Source organism: Pristiophorus japonicus, chromosome 17, assembly GCF_044704955.1.
Source record: "Pristiophorus japonicus isolate sPriJap1 chromosome 17, sPriJap1.hap1, whole genome shotgun sequence".
In the NCBI taxonomy this organism is placed as follows: domain Eukaryota; kingdom Metazoa; phylum Chordata; class Chondrichthyes; family Pristiophoridae; genus Pristiophorus; species Pristiophorus japonicus.
In genome coordinates, this window is record NC_091993.1 from 103,022,501 (window position 1) to 103,044,131 (window position 21,631).

Genomic DNA, 21,631 nt, shown 5'->3' on the forward strand with positions numbered 1-21,631 from the left:
CTGCCCTCCCCTGATGAGTCATCCCCCTCAACAGTACCCAAAGCGGTGTATCTGTTTTGCAGGGGGATGACCACAGGGGACTTCTGCACTACCTTCCTTGCACTGCTCTTCCTGTTGGTCATCCATTCCCTATCTGACTCTATACCCTTTACCTGCATTATGACCAACTCACTAAACGTACTATTCACGTCATTCTCAGCATCGTGGATGCTCCAGAGTGAATTCACCCGCAGCTCCAGTGGCACAATGTGGTCCATCAGGAGCTGCAGGTGGATACACTTCCCACACACGTAGTCGTCAGGGACACCGGAAGCGTCCCTGACTTCCCACATCGTACAGGAGGAACGTAACACGTGTCCGAGATGTCCTGCCATGAGTTAACCCTTAGATAAACTTAAATTGGCAACAACAATGCTAAATGTTACTTACTGATATAGAAAAGAAAAAGAAAAACTACTTACCAATCACCAGCCAATCACTTACCCCCTTGGCTGTGACGTCACCTTTTGATTTCTTTCTACTTTTTTGCCTTCTCACCCTGCTGCAGTTGCACCGGCAGGCCTTTATAGGCCTCTCCTCTGACCTCCTGAGCCTCCTCCTCGACGCACCTCACTCCCCGACTGACTGCTGGGCCTTTATAGGCCTCTCCTCTGACCTCCTGAGCCTCCTCCTCGACGCACCTCACTCCCCGACTGACTGCTGGGCCTTTATAGGCCTCTCCTCTCACCTCCAGAGCCTCCTCCTCGACCTCTCGAGCCTCCTCCTCGATGTTAATGCAGTGAGCGATGTTTAATGTTGGGGCATGGTTTCCTATCAGAGGTCTTGTCAAATGACTTTCACAGCTGGATGGTCTTATGTGCGGCCTCTTTAGACTCCTCCTGCTGTTCATGCTGGTCCCTTTGCTGCTACATGGTGTCATCTCTTTCTGGGTCCCCCATGATGATGCCTCTTAGCAAGGCCAAGTTGTACAGCCTGCAAAGCATTACCATTACCTTTGAAAGTTTATCCAGGCTATAATGAAATGGCTCTCAGATCTATCCAAGCACCACAGATACTGTTTCGATGTGGCAGTAGTGTAGTCAATGATTACTCTGGTGGATGCATGCACCTCATCACACCTATGTTCATCTGGTATATCAGGATAATACAGAGGCATCATGTGTCTCCAGACGATAGTTTTAAATGCCCAGGAACTTTCTTGAGGTTTGCCTTTCTGGTTCAAATATTGGTAGGACCATGGACTGCCTTAAAATGAAGGCATCGTGACAGCTGCCCGAGAAGATAGCATTGACCTGAATAATCTGGTGCTGAATATTCAGAGAGTGAAACGGGTTGAGAAATCTTGTGCTGCACATAACTGAATTTCTGATATGTGGCTCCAATGGGCGAGGCTCCTGGTTGGAAAGGTAAAGTTGGATTATTATCCCTAAAGATTATTCCTGCAAATAAACGGTGTTTATGAAGACAAACATGACATACTGGCCACAAAGATGGTTCTAGAATATTATTTAAAGGTTCACAGATAATTTGGGAGGAAGTAAAGATGAGCTCAGGAGGTGCAAATATAACAAATTAAGTCCTGTAGATTATTCATTGTCTGCTTAGCTTTTGGCCCGTGTACATCTGGAATGCATCAATAACCATAGATCTGGTGTATCCTATGTATCTATATCGATCTGAGTAACAGTTGTGTATCTGTAAAGGATGCACTCCCATGTTCTGCCACCAGGGAGCTCATCCCCTGAAGTCCCAAGGGATCCCACCATCCCTTGGGAGCACTGTATATAAGCCGGCCCCTAAGGCCTGTTCCTCACTCTGGAGTGTCTTATTAAACACTGAGGTCACTTGTTACTTTAACTTCCCTGTGTGCAGCCCCATCTGTGTTCGGAACACAATAACTGGTGACGAGAATATGAATCCAACACAAAGCTGCAGCAAACTGTGGGCATCCCGGAGAAGTTCTTGGAGGGTGAGGACTGGGAAGCCTATGTCGAACGGCTAGACCAGTACTTTGTCGCCAACGAGCTGAACGGAGAAGGAAGCGCTGCAAAAAGGAGAACGGTCCTCCTCACAGTCTGCGGACATCCTCATGAAGAATCTTTTGGCTCCGGTGAAACCCACAGATAAGTCGTATGAGGAGCTGTGTACACTGATTCAGGAGCATCTTTACCCAAGGGAGAGCGTGCTGATGGCAAGGTATCAGTTCTACACATGCCAGCGATCTGAAGGTCAGGAAGTGGCGAGCTACGTCGCAGAGCTAAGGAGACTTGCAGGACAATGTGAGTTTGATGGCTACCTGGAGCAAATGCTCAGAGACTTTTTTGTACTGGGCATTGGCCACGAGACAATCCTACGAAAACTTTTGACTGAAGAGACATCCACCCTCAGTAAGGCCATTGCGATAGCACAGGCGTTTATGTCCACCAGTGATAATACCAAACAAATCTCTCAGCACACAAGTGCTAGCAATGTTCATAAATTAGCTGGAACTGTGTATGTGAGCAGAAATGTACAGGGCAGAACCCACGAGTCTGCAACTGCCAGCAGGCCTCAGGTGACCCAGATGACTCAGAGTCCCCAACAAAGGATGAATGCAAGGCAATTCACGCCTTGTTGGCATTGTGGAGGCTTCCATTCAGCCTGTTCATGCCACTTCAAAGGGTATGTTTACAAGAGCTGTGCAACAATGAAGCACCTCCAACGAACTTGCAAACGAGCTGCAAGCTTTGCAAAACCTGCTAACCACCACGTGGCAGAGGAAGATCGGTCCATGGTGGATCAAAGCAATTTCGAGCCTCAGAGAGAGGAGGCAGATGCTGAAGTACATGGCGTGCACACATTTTCGACGAAATGTCCACCTGTAATGCTAAACGTAAAATTGAATAGCTTACCCGTAGCCATGGAACTGGACACTGGCGCTAGCCAATCCATCATGAGTAAAAAGATGTTTGAGAGACTGTGGTGCAACAAGGCATTCAGACCAGCCCTGAGCCCCATCCACACGAAACTGAGAATGTACAGCAAAGAGCTTACCACTGTCCTGGGCAGCGCCATGGTCAAGGTCACCTATGAGGGCACGGTGCATGAACTGCCACTCTGGATTGTCCTGGGTGATGGCCCCACACTGCTTGGAAGGAGCTGGCTGGGCAAAATCTGCTGGAACTGGGATGACATCCGAGCGCTATCACATGTCGATGAGGCCTCATGTACCCAGGTTCTGAACAAATTTCCTTCCATTTTGGAGCCAGGCATTGGAAACTTTTCCAGGGCGAAGATGCGGATCCACTTGGTCCCAGAGGCACGACCCATTCACCACAAGCGCGAGCGGTACCTCACATGATGAGGGAGAGAGTGGAAATTGAGCTGGACAGGCTGCAATGCGAGGGCATCATCTCCCCAGAGGAATTCAGTGAGTGGGCCAGCCCGGTTGTTCCAGTACTCAAAAGTGATGGCACGGTCAGGATTTGCGGCGATTATAAAGTAACTTTTAATCGTTTTCTCGCTACAGGACCAATACCCGCTACCTAAGCCAGATGACCTATTTGTGGCGTTGACAGGAGGCAAGACGTTCACCAAGCTCGACCTGACTTCGGCCTACATGACGCAAGAGCTGGAGGAGTCTTCAAAGGGCCTCACCTGCATGAACACGCACAAGGGGCTGTTCATCTACAATAGATGCCCGTTTGGAATTTGGTGGCTACAGCGATCTTCCAGAGAAACATGGAGAGCCTACTCAAGTCGGTACCACACACGGTGGTCTTTCAGGACAACATATTGGCTATGGGTCGGGACACCGCCGAGCACCTACAAAACCTGGAGGAGGTCCTCCAGCGACTGGATCGCATAGAGCTGCGGCTGAAGAGGTCGAAATGCGTCTTCATGGCAACAGAAGTGGAGTTTTTGGGGAGAAAGATCGCGGCGGATGGCATTTGGCCCAAAGACGCCAAGACAGAGGTTATCAGGCCACATGCCCAGGCCACAGAACTTCACGGAGCTGCAGTCATTCCTGGGACTCCTGAACTATTTTGGTAACTTTCTACCGGGGTTAAGCACCCTTTTAGAGCCCCTACATGTGTTATTGCGCAAAGGTGAGAACTGGGTATGGGGAAAAAAACAAGTAATTGCTTTTGAGAAAGCCAAAAACATTTTATGCTCCAACAAGCTGCTTGTATTGTATAACCCATGTAAAAGACTTGTGCTAGCATGTGACGCGTCGTCGTACGGAGTCGGGTGTGTATTACAACAAGCTAATGTTGCGGGGAAGTTGTAAAACTGTCGCCTATGCTTCCAGGAGCTTGTCTAAGGCCGAGAGGGCCTACAGCATGGTTGAACAAGAGGCATTAGCGTGTGTGTTCGGGGTAAAGAAAATGCATCAGCACCTGTTTTGCCTCAAATTTGAGCTGGAAACCGATCACAAGCCCCTCACATCCCTGTTCGCTGAAAACAAGGGGATAAATACTAATGCCTCAGCCCGCATACAAAGGTGGGCACTCGCGCTATCAGCTTATAATTATACCATCCGCCACAAGCCAGGCACAGAGAATTGTGCGATGCTCTCAGTCAGCTACCATTGCCCACCACGGGGGTGGAAATGGCGCAGCCCGCAGACTTGTTGATGGTCATGGAAGTGTTTGAAAATGATAAATCACCTGTCATGGCCCGCCAGATTAGGACTTGGACCAGCCAAGATCCTCTGCTGTCCCTAGTAAAAAACTGTGTACTGCATGGGAGCTGGGCCAGCATCCCTGTTGAAATGCAAGAGCCAATCAAGCCATTCCAGCGGCAAAAGGACGAGTTGTCCATTCAGGCAGACTGCCTGTTGTGGGGTAACCGCATAGTGCTACCAAAAAAGGGCAGGGAGACGTTCATCTCGGATCTCCACAGCACACACCCGGGTATAGTAATGATGAAAGCGATAGCCAGATCCCACGTGTGGTGGCTCGGTATCGACTCTGACTTCGAGTCCTGTGCAGTGTGTGTGCTCAGTTGAGCAACGTGCCCACAGAGGCACCACTAAGTTTGTGGTCCTGGCCCTCCAGACCATGGTCGAGGATCCATGTCGACTATGCGGGCCCGTTTCTCGGTAAAATGTTCCTGGTGATGGTGGATGTTTTTTCAAAATGGATTGAATGTGAAATAATGTCGGGAAGCACCGTCACCGCCAACATTGAAAGCCTGAGGGCCATATTTGCCACCCACGACCTGCCTGACATACTGGTCAGTGACAACGGGCCATGTTTCACCAGTGCCGAATTTAAAGAATTCATGACCTGCAATGGGATCAAACATGTCACCTTGGCCCCGTTTAAACCAGTCACCAATGGGCAGGCAGAGCGGGCAGTACAAACCATCAAACTGAGCCTTAAATGAGTCACAGATGGCTCACTCCAAACCCGCCTGTCCTAAGTACTGCTCAACTACCGCACGAGAGCCCACTCGCTCACAGGGGTGCCCCCGGCTGAGCTACACATGAAAAGAACACTTAAAACCAGACTTTCGCTGGTTCACCCCAACCTGCATGATCAAGTAGAGAGCAGGCGGCAGCAACAAAATGTAAACGATGGTCGCACCACTGTGTCACGGGAAATTGATCTGAATGATCCTGTGTATGTGCTAAACTACGGACATGGTCCCAAGTGGATCGCGGGCATGGTGATAGCTAAAGAAGGGAGTAGGGTGCTTGTAGTCAAACTAGACAATGGACAAATTTGCAGAAAGCACCTATACCAAATGAGGCTGCAGTTCACAGACTGCCCTGAACAACCCACAGCAGACACCACCTTTCTCGAGCCCACAACACACACCCAAAGGATCAACAACACCACGCCAGACCAGGAAATCGAACCCATCATGCCCAACAGCCCAGCAAGGCCAGGCTCACCTAGCAGCTCTGCAGGGCCAACAACACACCAGCCCAGCGAGGGCACAGCCAACACACCAGAACAGACATTTGTACCGAGGCGGTCCACCAGGGAAAGAAAGGCTCCCGACTGCCTCACCTTGTAAACAGTTTTCACTTTGACTTTGGGGGGTGGGGGGGGGGGGGGGGGAGTGATGTTGTGTATCTGTAAAGCATGCACTCCCATGTTCCGCCACCAGGCAGCTCATCCCCTGAAGTCCCAAGGGATCCCAGCATCCCTTGGGAGCACTGTATATAAGTCAGCCCCTGAGGCCTGTTCCTCACTCTGGAGTGTCTTATTAAAGGCTGAGGTCACTTGTTACTTTAACCTCCCTGTGTGCAGCCTCATCTGTGTTAGGAACACAATAGTAACTATATAGTTCTGCTAGTAATATGGCATCAGCTTTGTTTTGTATGCAATAATTGTTATACTGAGTACTGCTTAACTCCAAGAGGTATAACCTTGGCTCTGCTTTATTAAGGCCCAAAGTGACTAATATACAAAATGGCTGGCCTTTTATACTTGGGCTGCACACACATGCGTGCAGTCCAATAGCCTCCAACAGTGACGCCATCTAGTGGCTAGTGATCCCAAAATTACATACATGACAATACCCCCCTCTGAGATATTAACACAATCTTTTACAACTTGAGATGGTCTGGTGTTTTACGCTCACAGGTTGACCATCTCAGTTCAATTCCAGTGGGTGAGTGTTCAGAATCTGTTGTGACTGGTGGCTGGGTGGTTGACGTGGTGGGAGTGGCAATGGCCATGTCAGGGATTGAAGGTCCATTTTTATTGAACGTGGATGTGGTGTATTTGGACATTCAAAAGACTTTTGACAAGGTCCCACACAAGAGATAAGTGTGCAAAATTAAAGCACATGGTATTGGTGATAATGTATTGACGTGGATAGAGAACTGGTTGGCAGCCACAAAGTAAAGAGTAGGAATAAACGGGTCCTTTTCAGAATGACAGGCAGTGACTAGTGGGGTACCGCTGGGTTCAGTGCTGGGACTCCAGCTATTTAGACGAAGGAATTGAATGTAATATCTCCAAGTTTGCAGATGACAAAAAGCTGGGTGGCAGTGTGAACTGTAAGGAGGATGCTAAGAGGCTGCAGGGTGACTTGGACAGGTTAGATAAGTGGGCAAATGCAGTATAATGTAGATAAATGTGAGGTTATCCACTTTGGTGGCAAAAACAGGAAGACAGAATATTATCAGTGATTGAAAGTCCTAATTCACTGATGACCACTGACTCCAACTGTTCCGGTTTGTGTGTGTGCCGCAGCTTTTTCTGATCCATATGTTTCATAGAAACATAGAAAATAGGTGCAGGAGTAGACCATAAGGCCCTTTGAGCCTGCACCACCATTCAATATGATCATGGCTGATCATGCAACTTCAGTACACCATTCCTGCTTTCTCTCCATACCCCTTGATCCCTTTAGCCGTAAGGGCCATATCTAACTCCCTTTTGAATATATCTAATGAAATGGCCTCAACAACTTTCTGTGGTAGAGAATTCCACAGGTTCACAACTCTCTGTGTGAAGACGTTTCTCCTCATCTCCGTCCTAAATGGCTTACCCCTTATCCTTAGACTATCACCCCTGGTTCTGGACTTCCCCAAAATCAGGAACATTCTTCCTGCATCTAACGTGTCCAATCCCATCAGAATTTTGTATGTTTCTATGAGATCCCCTCTCATTCTTCTAAATTTCAGTAAATATAAGTCTAGTCGATCCAATCTTTCTTCATATGTCAGTCCTGCCATCCCAGGAATCAGTCTGGTGAACCTTCGCTGCACTCCCTCAATTGCAAGAATGTCTTTCCTCAGATTAGGAGACCAAAACTGAACACAATATTCAAGGTGTTGCCTCGCCAAAGCCCTGTATAACTGTAGTAAGACTTCCCTGCTCCTATACTCAAATCCTCTCGCTATGAAGGCCAACATGCCATTTGCCTTCTTCATCGCCTGCTATGCCTACATGCCAATTTTCAATGACTGGTGTACCATGACACCCAAGTCTCGTTGCACTTCCCCTTTTCCTAATCTGTCACCATTCAGATAATATTCTGTCTTCCTGTTTTTGCCACCAAAGTGGATAACCTCACATTTATCTACATTATACTGCATTTGCCCACTTATCTAACCTGTCCAAGTCACCCTGCAGCCTCTTAGCATCCTCCTTACAGTTCACACTGCCACCCAGCTTTTTGTCATCTGCAAACTTGGAGATATTACATTCAATTCCTTCGTCTAAATAGCTGGAGTCCCAGCACTGAACCCAGCGGTACCCCACTAGTCACTGCCTGTCATTCTGAAAAGGACCCGTTTATTCCTACTCTTTACTTTGTGGCTGCCAACCAGTTCTCTATCCACGTCAATACATTATCACCAATACCATGTGCTTTAATTTTGCACACTTATCTCTTGTGTGGGACCTTGTCAAAAGTCTTTTGAATGTCCAAATACACCACATCCACTGGTTCTCCCTTGTCCACTCTATTAGTAACATCCTCAAAAAATTCTAGAACATTTGTCAAGCGTGATTTCCCTTTCATAAATCCATGCTGACTTGGACCGATCCTGTCACTGCTTTCCAAATGCGCTGCTATTACATTTTAATCATTGATTTCAACATTTTCCCCTCTACCGATGTCAGGCTAACCGGTCTATAATTCCCCGTTTTCTCTTTTTTTTAAAGTGGGGTTTCCTGCATGTTTGCCCATTTTTGAGCTTGACAATAAATACTCTGTTGCCTTCCTTGGCCATACAATACCAGCGATCCACTTGGGACCTTAACCATAACTCAAAACATATACAGGATCATTTACAGAAATATCGCGTGACACAGCTGCGCAATCATGATACCTTGCTGACTTTGTCTTCTATATTCAACATGATTATTCAAGTAAGGGTGTACAAGAGATAGCTTGCTCTTAAGACCTCTCTTCATCATTAGTTCAGAAGGTGAGACCACGGTAAGCGTGTGTGGTCTTGTCCTGTAACTAAGCAGTATACATGACAGGCGAGTCTGCAGTGACCCTTGGGTTACTCGCTTCATACTCTGCTTTATGATTTGGACAGCACACTCTGCTTGCCCATTGGATGCAGGTTTGAACGGTGCTGACCTTACATGTTTGATATCATTGAGTTTCATGAACTCTTGAAACTCCTGACTGGTGAAGCACGATCCATTGTCACTAACAACGATGTCAGGCAGACCATGTGTCACGAACATGACACTGAGATTCTCAATGGTAGCTGTGGATGTGCTGGACGACATGATTATACACTCTATCCACTTCAAATATACAGCCACCACAACCAAAAACATCTTCCCCAGGAAGGGACCTGCAAAGTCTATGTGGACGCCCACGACCACAGACTCAGCGGCGATTCCGTTGGTGCTTTGCTGAGCTGCATGCAAGTGTTGCACTGATGCACACATGATTCCAGCTCAGAATCAATTCCCAGCCACCATACATGAGACCTGGCGATGGCTTTCATCATTACAATGCCAAGATGTGTGCTATGTGGCTCAAGTACAAATCTCTCTCTTTCTTGGGCATAACAACACGATTGCCCCACAGTTTACAATCTGACTGAATAGACAGTTTGTCTTTGCGACGAATGTAAGATTTGGTCTGCTCGCACATTTGCTTGGGTATGGCAGACCAATCACCTTTGAGGATGCAACTCTTCACCACCAATAAAATCGGGTCCTGGCTGGTCCAGGTCTTAACTTGTTGAGCCGTGACAGGGGTTCCTTCGCTCTCAAAGGCATCCATAAACTAACAATAGGTCCGCCGGTTGTGGTGTTTCCACCTCCGGTGTAGGCAACGGCAGACGGCTCAAAGCACCGGCACAATTCTCGGTGCCAGGTCTATGGCGAATGACATAATCATAAGCGGATAATGTTAACGCCCACCTCTGGATGCGGGATGAAGCATTGGTATTGATATCTTTGTTTTCAGAGAACAGTGAAATGAGCGGCTTGTGATCTATCTCCAGTTCAAACCGAAGACTAAACAGGTACTGATGCATCTTTTTAACCCCATATACACAGGCTCGTGCTTCTTTCTCTACCATGCTGTAAGCTCTTTCCGCTTTAGACAAACTTATTGAAGCATACGCAACTGAAGTTTACATATCTCATTAGCTTGTTGGAGTACGCAACCAATTCCATATGACAAAGCATCACAGGCCAATACTAAACATTTACATGGGTCATAATGTACCAGCAGGTTGTTAGAGCAAAGCAGATTAGTGGCTTTCTCACAAACTCTGTCTTGAGGCGCACCCCACACCCAGTTGTCGCCTTTTCTTAGCAGCATGTGCAGTGGTTCGAATAACGTGCTCAATTTAGGTAGGAAGTTACCGAAGTAGTTGAGTAGACCCTGGAATGAACACTGCTCCGTCACATAGAAACAGAGAAACATAGAAAATAGGTGCAGGAGTAGGCCAAGTTTTGTGAACAACTTCCCTCCGGCTAGCATTGCAAACAAGTCATCAGCCTTCGGTAAAGGTTACTGATCCTGTTTCGAAATCCTGTTGATCGTAGCCTTGTAGTCTCCAGAGATTCTGACTGTACCATCACTTTTGAGCACAGAAGCAATGGGGCTGGCCCATTCATTAAATTCAACCAGTGATATGATCCCTTCACACTGGAGTCTGTCAGTTCGATTTCGACCTTCTCCCTCATCATACACTGAAATGCCCGAGCTTTATAATGGATGGGTCTTGCATCCGAGTCCACGTGGATCTGCACCTTGGCTCCCGTGAAGTTGCCGATGCCTGGTTCGAACAGCAAGGGGAACTTGCTCTGTACTTGGGCACATGTATCTTTCTCCGACGGCAATGCCTTGATGTCGTTCCAATCGCATCTGATTTTTTTCAAGCCAGTTCCTGACGAACAGAGTTGGGCAATTGCCTGGGACAATCCTTAGCGGTAACTCGTGAACCGCACCGTCATACGATATTTTAATTGTGGCGCTGCCAATCACCGTTATGAGTTCTTTGGTGTACGTGCGCAACTTGGCATTGACTGGACTCAGCCTGGGCCTCACAGTCTTAGTATCCCACAGCTTGTCGAATGCCCACTAGCTCATTATCGATTGACTCGCCCCCGTGTCCAGTTCCATCGATACCGGCACCCCATTAAATTTCACGTTGAGCATTATTGATTTGCTCTTAGTTAGGAATGAGTACAGTCCATACATTTCCTCCTCTGGTATCTCGGATTGCATATCCAGATCCGCGCTAGTCTGAGCATCATCCTCTACGTGGTGTGTCGTAGCACGCTTGCTCATCTGTGGACACTTGAGCTGGAAATGCCCCACTCTCAGATAGCCTTTGCAACTATATTGCTTAAAGTGACACTGCTGGTGCCCGTGATTTCCCCCACAATGCCAACATGGAGAAATCAGATACATTCCCGCTGGCGGACTTTGGGCAGCCACAGATTTCACATACACAGTCGCGTAGGCCTGCCATGTGCCGCTCTGCCAAACACTGAATCAATCATATTTGCAGTACTTGCTGAGTTTCGATTTTTTACTGGTAGCAGCTTTAGACTTCTACCCGTCATCATGCATGACTGAGTGATCGTGATGGCCCTGTTCATGTCCAACTTCTCCACCGTCAGTAGTTTACACAGGATCACCTCGTGGTTGATGCCAATTACAAAGAAGTCCTGCAGTATGTCTGCCAACACAGCCCCAAACTTACATGGTCCCGCTAGACTTCTCAGGTCGGCATCGAATTCCGCCGCATTCTGGCCCTTTGAGCGAACGTGCGTGTAAAATCTGTATTTCGAGATGATGATGCCTTCGCCTGGCTTAAGGTGGTCCTGTACCAGTGTACACAATTCTTCGTATGTCTTCTCTGTTGGACTCACAGGCAGGAGTAGATTATTTATCAGATCTTACATTTTTGGACCGCAAACCGTGAGGAACACCGCCCGGTGCCAATCTGTGTCGCCGACCTCCTCCATTTTGTTGGCCATGAAAAACTGGCTCAAATGGCTCACAAAGTCTGCCCAATCTTCTCCTTCCACAAATCGCTCCAACAATCCAGTTGTGCTCATTTTTGCATGCAAAGGTTCTTGTTGCCTCATTGCCAAATGTTGTGTATGTAATAACTGTTAGACTGAGTACTGTTTAACTCCAAGAGGTATAACTTTGGCTCTGCTTTATTAAGGCCCAAAGTGACTAATATAAAAAATGGCTGGCCTTTTATACTTGGGCTGCACACACGTGTGGCTGGTGGCTGGTGATCCCAAAAGTACAAACATTTGCCTTATTTGCTCCCATTCAATCTGCACAGCAACATACACATCAGTCCCTTGAAGGTGACAGAAATGTTGAAAATGTTTGAATATGCCATAACAGGTTTTACTATCCCCAATATTATGCAAAAACGAGTTTTGCTTTTGCACCATGAAAGAGAATATTTGCAAGATATATTCAACAAATTGTCTAATACTGGGAATAGTACAGACCATAATGGGGCTGGGTAAGCTCTCGCTGAACATTTCACTCGAGCAAAATACAAGATAAGAATCCGTCAGAATTCAATCGGCTGAATAATATAAGAATTAATCTGTAGATCCTTTTTGCACATGCTTACATTGGCAAGCAACAAAATATAATTTCACTAAGTGGTGAGATCAAAGTACAGATTATACAAGGCAGTTCATCTAAAATGTTGCACTGCCAATCCCTGGAGAAAGGGTAAATCAGCTGGTAGTAGAAATTATCCCTATGTTGGTGATTGACGCGTAAAGGGCAAAGAACATCATGCATGAGGGAAATAAACTCACTTCTCCCGGTGCTGTTACTCATTCATCCATAGACCTCCGCTTAAACATCTGATGAAAATTAGTGGTCCAGGTAAATATCCACAAAAATATAGGCAGTCAAAAAGGCACAATGTGCAGCTAGTTCCTGAAACAGAACCTGCGTTGTGCATCTCTGCAGATGATAACACAATTATTTGTTACATCAGAACTTTCAGAACATCACATTTCTCCATATTATGGCTGTGATTTCGCCAACGGGTGCGAGTTGGTTGCGGGCGGTATCAGTGGTGTGTGGGGAACACGCTCCCAGCTGCAGTCTGCACTCTGCAGTAATCTTCCTTTGATGGGGCTTGTTAAGCCTGCCCTGCGGGGTTCCCGGCAATTAAAATGAAGCTGGTCTGATGACACGTCATCAGCCGGTTTCCTTAAAGGGACCGTGTCCACATTGATTTTGACAGTTCCTCTGTCAGTGTTCTGCAGCATTGAGGTGCTGCAAACACTGACAAGCACTGCACAAAGGTGCACGGTTGCACCCAGGCTCTCCCATGACTCCCTCCAGATGCTTATGGAGGGAGTCACAGCACATAGGGAGGTCCTCTTCTCTTCCAATGGGCAGAAGAGACCTCCCCAGGACACCAATGCAGCCTGGATGCACATTGCACAGGAGGACATGAGCAGCGATGTCTTCAGGGGGAGCTGGCTGCAGTGATGCAAACCTTTCAATGACCTCAGTCGATCACAAAACGTTACTGCTAAGCCACACTCAACCTCTTCCTCCTGTGCCACTCATCACATCCACATGATTCTGCCTTTCCTACCCTACTCTGCACATTCTTAATCACACCAACTTACCTTGCACCTCCACCCATCCCTCTCTCTCTATCTACATTATCGCTTCCCCATCTCAGTAGCCACCCCTCACACTCACCCTCATCCTTGTCCAATCATGCCAACTAACAACACACAAGGGTAGGCACTTGGGTTTTAGCTAATGTTCATATAGTTTTAGTTAATGTGTTGTCAAACATAGAAACCTTTATCTTGAACACTTTGTATTCTTGGACAGATTTGTGTGCACTCTTTGGAAGTGGTTAGTGAGTTGTAGTGAACGGTCAGATATAAGGGGACCCTGCACAGTGGTGATGAGTGTGAAAGGAATGGCTTGGGCATTGCAGGGATGCTTTATGGTGCTGGTGTGTGGTGGTGCCAACCTGGCACATCACATGGCAGCCAAGTGAAGTAAATGTAGCCATGGTGGGCCATCCCTGGCCTCCCGGGCAGCAATGTGGTCAGGTGCTGATGCCTTGTGTCCTGTGCCGCATCAGTTGATTGTGGAGAAGGCCGATGTTGTTGTTGGTGATGCTGGTGTGCCTGGTGATGTTGGTGTTGGGGCTGATCATGGTGTGATTATGAGGACCAAGTTGAATTTTTTTCCAGGGCACCAATGCTGCTGGACTAGATGGCAGGTGAGGTTGAAATAACTGAAGCAATCTGCCAATCGTGAGATAGATTGCTCTAAGGAGGTGACAGTGAATAGAGAGTTCACTCCAAACAGTTACAACCTAAATACAGCTGAAAACTTCCTTCCAAATCCTGAAGGCTTCAGCTTCTGAGATGTGAAATGAGAGTTTTTATGCCACTTCTGCAGCTGTCAACTTGCCAAAGCAATAGAGAGTCCTGACTTACCTGGCGTGTTCCCTGAGGAACAGCAAACCCGACAAAAAGGTGGGAAAATTGTAAGTGCCTGCTTTTAAGCCTCTTAAGTAGCATTCAACTACCTCGCAATGACCTTAATTAAATGGCCCGCCGCTTGCTGTCGGGTTTGTGATCCACACGCAGTCCTGACAGGTCAGAAACTCACATAGAGACGTTGTCAGAGCAGGATCCTGACCTGCTGCCAAGCACGGCCATGGAGGGGGTGGCTGATTGGGGAGAAGGGAAAGACACTTATTTGTGGGCTGGGAAATTAAATGGCCCTTTTTATTAAAAATGTCAAGTGCTTGTAGGTGGAGGGAAGATTCCGGCCATTATTTGAATATAATGTGGAGAAATGTGAAGTCATCCGCTTTGGTAGGAAAAATAGAGAAGCAGAGTATTTTTTAAATGGTGAGAGACTGGGAAATGTTGGTGTTCAGAGGGTGTCCTTGTACACAAATCGCTGAAAGTTAACATGCAGGTACAGCAAGCAATTAGCAAAGTAAATGGTATGTTGACCTTTATTACAAAAGGATTTGAGTACAAGAGTAAAGACATTGTACTGCAATTATATAGGATCTTGGTGAAACTGGACTTGGAGTATTGTGTACAGTTTTGGTGACCGAGATTTCCCCTTTTTTGCGCCCGTTAGCGGCATGGGTGGGCGGCGCTGGTGCCTTAGGCGAAATTGCCCCTGAGATTTTGGGGGCAATTTTCCGGTAGCAACACGCCCTGCAATTTGCGTCCTGGGCCGGCGCACAACAGGCGATCACCGTGCGCGCCAACTCCTTTGCGCCACGTGAGGGAAATTACCCCACGGGCACGGGCTGATGTCAGCGCCAGCTTCGCGGGACCTTGACATCCGCCAGGGCGCCCTTTAAAGGGAAGGCCGTGTGCGCCCCAAGCCGCCAATGGTGGCTGTCGCCTCGACCGGGCCGCCATCATGCAGCCTGGCACTTCCTTGGGCCTGCACAGTGCACAGCAGCCTGCCCCTTTCGAGTTCAGAAGAATGAGAAGTGATCTCATTGGAACATACAAAATTGTTACTGGGCTTGGCAGGGTAGATGCAGGGAAGATGTTTCCCCTGGCTGGGGAGTCTAGAACCAGGGGTCACAGTCTCAGAATAAGAGGTCAGCCATTTAGGACTGAGATGAAGAGAAATTTCTTCACTCAGCGGATAGCGAATCTCTATTCCAGAGGGCTGTGGAGGCTCAGACATTGAGTATATTGAATGGCAGAGGTCGATAGATTATTGGATATTTAGGGAATCAAGGGATATGAGGATAGTGCAGGAAAGTGTTGAGGTAGAAGATCAGCCATGATCTTATTAATGGTGGAATAGGGGCCGAATGGCCTATTCCTGCTCCTATTTCTTATGTTCTTGTGTAAGACATACCAATCCTAGTCATTGTTGATTTAGGGGGGCCGGAATTCAGTAGCACACGAAAGCTGGAGCACTTCCCGACTCTTTGGGGCTAAAAATGGGTTCCTCCGCTAGCAAGCACCCCCAAAGTGGATTTTGCAGCGGTGTGGGTGCGTTAATTGAAGCAGGATCCCCACGGAGAAATTCAGCACGCTGGTAATGTGTATCTAATGATCCAGCTGCTCCCTGGCCTTCATAAAGGTCAGGGTTTGCAGCTAGGCCCCGAGGAGGGAAGGAGTTTACTTTGAGGATGGCTGTGTTAGAGGAGCAAGAAGGGCAAGTCGCTTCACAGATGCAGAGCTGGAGACCCTTAGGCAAGGTATAGAGGGCAGGAGGAGACAGCTGTGTTCCGATGTGGGAGACCAAGTCGCCAAGTCATGACTAATGCATGGAGGGAACTAGCAGAGGAGGTCTCGGGCACTTCCATTCATCAGAGGACTCCCATACAGAGCAGGAAACGATTCCACGACATAATCCGTCTTGTGAAAGTGAGTACCTCTTCCACCGACTGCTGACCTTGCATCTGCGAGCCTCTCCTTCAACATTCTCTTATTTCCCATATTCACTGTTTAGTCACTCAAGCAGCATTTCATTGTTCACACCTCTATACATATATTCTTGCAATGGAGGCTCCCTTTCATCTCACACTTACAGCTGCATGTCGGGGACAAACACTGGTGCACTCATTTCCGATGTGTCATCACAGTGGTACTCACCAACCATTCTTTCTTTTGCAGGTCAAACTGGCTCACAATAGAGCTGAGCAAAGGAGGCAGACAAGCAGGTCCTCACACCACTGGAGGAGAGGGCTGAGGCGCTGGTCAGCAGACATGGTGCGTTCCCTATGGGCCAGGGTAGTGCTGACGCCGATGTGGGTAAGTGAAGGCCCTCTTTTAATGCACTCTCTCATTGAATGCTCCAGCGCCTACTGTTCCTTTCCTTCATGGAAGTCTGCTAGTTGCATCCTCCATGCTTTCATTCCCCACCTGCCCCTCACGGCAGTCCTTCTCCCATTTATGCTTGTAGATGACAGACCGAGTGGCAGCACACCCAGCACAGTCACCAGTGATGAGAGACGTCGCACACCAGCTGGAGGTCTGCATCACACCCGTTTGGGGATGACACTGAGGAGGAAGAGGAGAACACTGATGGCACCAACGCATCACTGCTTCCACCCACATGCGCCAACTCAGGTACTGGGAGTGCGCGGTGTGATTAAGATGAGGTGGTACAGGGGGCTGCACTGGGTGTTGCACCGGGGCCTAGCAGGCTGCACCATGGTGACGGGGCTAGGCATGTGCCATCTCTCCGGGGCGGGACGAGTCCGCACCAGAGTTCTACCGACGAGGACTCCAATGATGCCATCGAAGAAGCAGTATACGAAAGAAGGGTGGAGGCCATGCATTCCCAGATGTTGGGGGCACTGACAAGGGTGCCAGAGAGGCTGTCGGAAGTGGTGAGGAGCCTGGAGAAGTCCACCTCCCGCATTATCGACAGCTCTGCGCACACCATAGAACCCATCATTGCCGGTGTGCAGATGATGGTGGACTCCCTGAATGACTGTGCGGATCCAGCTGTGATGCTGCAATCTGCAGGTGATGTGGAAGCTGCCATTTCAGCACAGGCACGAGGGAACGAGCATATTGGTGCTGGATTGGAGGATGGCCATGGCCCTGGAAGCTCAGAATGCTCTTATGCACTCTGGGCAACAAGCCACGGAGCGTCTTACTGCTGCCATGGAGCGTCAAACTGCTGCCATGTCTGCTGGCTTTGAGACTCTGGCTGTTCTCATACAGTCTCAGCTCAACGCTACCCGACACCTCAGTGTTGTGTTTGCGGCTGGGTCCACCGCGGGCCATGGGGGTCCTTCTGGTGTCACGCCATAACACCGACCTGACCTCCCTCAGCTTGGTGGTGGTGGTAATGTGCTGCCCCTGGTGAGTGACTCAGGCTCCTCGGACCAGGATCCTGATGATGAGCTCTCCCAGGATCACAACATTCCTGGCTCCAGGCCTGCCACTCCACCAGTGCCTCCTCACCCGAGCCAAACCAGGCAGATCCCTCCCAGGAGGGTGCTGCCCAGTCTGCACCCGGCCCTTCCAGGCCCAAAGGTGTTCAAGGGCATCCGACAAGGACAACAAGCACAACAACTATAGCAGCCTTCCCAGACCCATGATGCAGCCACAGCGGAGACACTTAGGCATAATGTTAGGATAGGCACGCATACCAGGTGTTATAAGGAGATGCACAGGGGTAAAAAATGATTATCTGTGTTAGTTTATGGTAGCCTTTTTGTTTCTGTTGTGTTTTTGCACAGACTTGCAACATTTGATAAATCTTTATTTTTGGCACATATATCTGGCCACGTGTTTCATTTGAGAGTGGGCAATTCTGTGTGCAGGCACTCATTGGGATGGCCATGGAAAGTGGAAGCAGAAGGGTCATGTGTGAATGGGATTATGTGAATCGAGCAGCTATTAGACATAGCTGCGCCTCCCTTGCAGGGTTGCGATGGCGACGACGCCTCCTGGCCTGGGGGGGGCAACGGGGATCCTCCTCCTCCTCCTGCGCCTCCTCATCATCAGACTCGAACTCCAGCGGCTGTCCCCTCATGAGGGCCAGCTTGTGCAGCATGCAGCAGACCACCATGAATATGGAGACCCATTGAGGAGAGTACTGCAAGGCGCAACCAGACTGGTCCGGGCAACGTAACCTCTGCTTGAGGATCCTAATGCAGTGCTTGATGATGTACCTGGTGCCAGAATGAGCGTCGTTGTACACATGCTCTGACGCTGTCCTGGGGTTCCGCAGTCGAGTGAGCAGCCAGGCGGACAGGAGATATCCCTTGTCGCCAAGCAGCCAACCACAATCCTGATTTGGGCCGGTGAAGAGAGCGGACACACTGGTCTGGCGCAGAATGAACGAATCATGGCTGCTGCTTGGTACCTCGAATCAATTGCCAGGATCCGACGCTGGTGGTCACACACGAGCTGCACATGGAGGGAGTGGAACCCCTTGCGGTTGACAAAGATCTCGGGATGGTGTTGTGGCGCCCTCAGCCAAACGTGTGTGCAGTCGATCGCACCCTGCACCCTCGGGAACCCTGCAATGCGGGCAAATCCAGCCTGCCGCTCCACCTGCTTGTCCCTCATCATCGGGAATGAGATGTAGTCCATTCTTCTCCTGTACAGTGCATCGGTAACCTACTGGATGGAGCAATGTGCAGAGAACTGAGAAATGTTGGCAATGTCTGAAGTCGCAGACCCGTAGCATAGAAGTTCAGAGCTATGTTGACCTTGGCCTCAACGATCAGGGTGGTCGTGAGCCTTGTCGTGAGGCTCCAGATCTTGGCGCAACACATCGCAGAGCTCCCTCAGTACTTCCTTTCCGAATCTCAGCCTTCGCAGGTATTGCTCATCACTGAGCTCGAGGTTGGAGAACTGAGGCCTGTAGATCCGTTGAGGGTAGGAACTCCTTCCCCCAGCTCTGTGTTGGCCACCTCCCATGGCAGCTGGATGATGGCCATCTCCCTGGCACTCCTCATGGTCGCGCGTCTCTGCAGGCTGTTACTGGCAAGGCTCCTGGCCCTGTATTTGGTGGGGGAGTCAGCGTACCTGATCCTCCTCCTGATGCCATCTCCCTCCTGGACAACCTCTCTATGTGCAGGTCTGCGTACATCTGCAGGCCCTTCTGGATGTTAGGCAGGCATGGCTGCTGCCTCCCTTGCCCGCTGCCTCTCTGTATGGTGCTGACAGTGCCACCTTCTCCTGCGTGCCACCCTGCACCCTGCCAACTCTGATCCCATTGTGCTTGAAGGCTGCACCCCGACAAGAAGGCCTCTGGAGCACAGATTGAGGCCTGTAGGCCTCCACTAATGAGTCAGAGCTCGAAGTCCTGTAAACTCTCCAACAAATTATAAACAGTACTCAACAGGTTATACAAAGACAAAAGACCAAGAGCAAAAGTTTGCAGGAAAAATACCCCCGATCACAGGAATCCTCCGTTGTCCTCCGACAGCGGTATCAAGTATCACGGCAAAGTGTACCGACTCAAAAAGCTGGCGGGGACACTGTTCAAAAAAATGCTCTCTTTTTATACCTCAATATGGGTGGCGTTGTCGCATAGCAGCGGTGCGCACCCTGATGACGTCCACATCCGCAAACCTCTTACCGCGGCTTCAGTCGGCCAATTTCGGCAGAAGTGCTCGCCGCTGAAAAACTCCCTGATTGGCCGCCGAAAACCTGTGGTAATGTTCCCTCCCGGGACCCTGAATTTTGGTCCCAGGGTGTCCATGGGAAGTTGAATCCAATTACTAGTCCAATGTTGCTGGTTCTGATTCTCAAGTGAAGCTCCACCGTACACAGATCAGGTTATTTGCATTTGGTAAAAAAAATCTATTCAACTGCTTCATAAATTGTTTGCTCATATTAAGTCTGACAAGAAACCCATCTTAGCTGATGTGCTTATTATGAAGGAAATAAAAAAGACTTGCATTCATATAGCATTTTTCATGACCACCGGACGTCCCAAAGTGCTTTGCAGCCAATTAAATACTTTTTGAAGTGTAGTCATGTTGTAATGTGGGAAACGCATCAACCAATTTGCGCACAGCAAACTCCCACAAACAGCAATGTGATAATGACCAGATAATCTGTTTTAGTGATGTTGATTGAGGGATTAATATTGGCCAGGACACCGGTGATTACTCCACTGCTCTTCTTTGAAACAGTGCCATGGGATCTTTTACATCCACCTGGGAGAATAGGCAGAATTTTACATCTTATCTGAAAGTGCAACACTGGAGTATCAGCCTAGATTTTATGCTCATGTCTCTGAAGTGGGATTATGAACCAACAACCTTCTGACTCCATGGTGAGAGTGCTAGCAACTGAGCCACAGTTGACACTGTCAAAAAAAAGCCCCATTCAAGCACTTCAACTCATTAGTCTCCTTTTGACAGTGTGTAGCATCAATATACCAACAATGGAGGATTCTCTCAAGTATTCAACAGTTTGAGCAAGCTGTAGGGCAGGTCAAACTGCATAGTGACAGGTCAGTTATTTTTGTGGTTCGCCATTGTCGCACAATACCATTTCCTCTACAGAAGAAAGTTGAGGTAAAGTTAAAAGAGTTAGAGGTATAATTGAAGACGACACCCCAAGTGTCATTTCTAGTGATCCCTCAAGCCCAATAATTCTAACAATAATTTTTTTTGTGTGTCAATACAGAGGCAGCAAACAAAGCAATCAATTGTGAACATAATACTTCAATCTGATTGGAACTATAGCAGAAGTAAACAAATCATCAATTTTCTCAAAGCTAGACCTCAATGCTGGATATCAGCAACTATTACAATATTTACACCAGATGTTTGGTCTGCAGCAATGCAAAAGGTAAACCTTCAGCAACAGAGCTATTTTTATATTGCATTCAACAAGTTATCGCAGGAATTCCAAACATCTCGAATGTAAGCGACTTTAATCTACATATAGATTGGGCTAACAAAACTGATAGCAAAACGGTGGAAGAGGATTTCCCGAAGTGTATTAGGCATGGTTTTTGTGGTGTCCCTGCACCGTACTACAAACTCACACGAGGCATGTACTGCAGACACAGTCACTATGTGACCTTAACCTTTATTCCCAGGACCAAGGAGTGGTGACCCTGGGTGGGACCTCCCCTTTTAAGCCTGGAAACCCAGGTGAGGAGTGTCTCCCACAAGTTCATCCCCTGTGGTCAGGGTGTGCATTACTAGGGTATAAGTACAGTGTACAGGAGTTGCATGAAGGTTACAGTTACATGA

At 48.4% G+C, this 21,631-nt stretch overlaps 1 long non-coding RNA gene across 1 annotated transcript in view; it reads left to right on the forward strand.

The window, feature by feature from the left end:
• The window catches only part of LOC139228248 (uncharacterized), a 98,433-nt gene extending 77,314 nt beyond the window's left edge, over window positions 1–21,119 (forward strand). Inside the window, exon 3 of the long non-coding RNA XR_011587535.1 lies at window positions 21,057–21,119. This is a non-coding gene — a long non-coding RNA (uncharacterized lncRNA). The remainder of the gene's footprint in view (window positions 1–21,056) is intronic.
• Window positions 21,120–21,631: the final 512 nt, after the last annotated feature.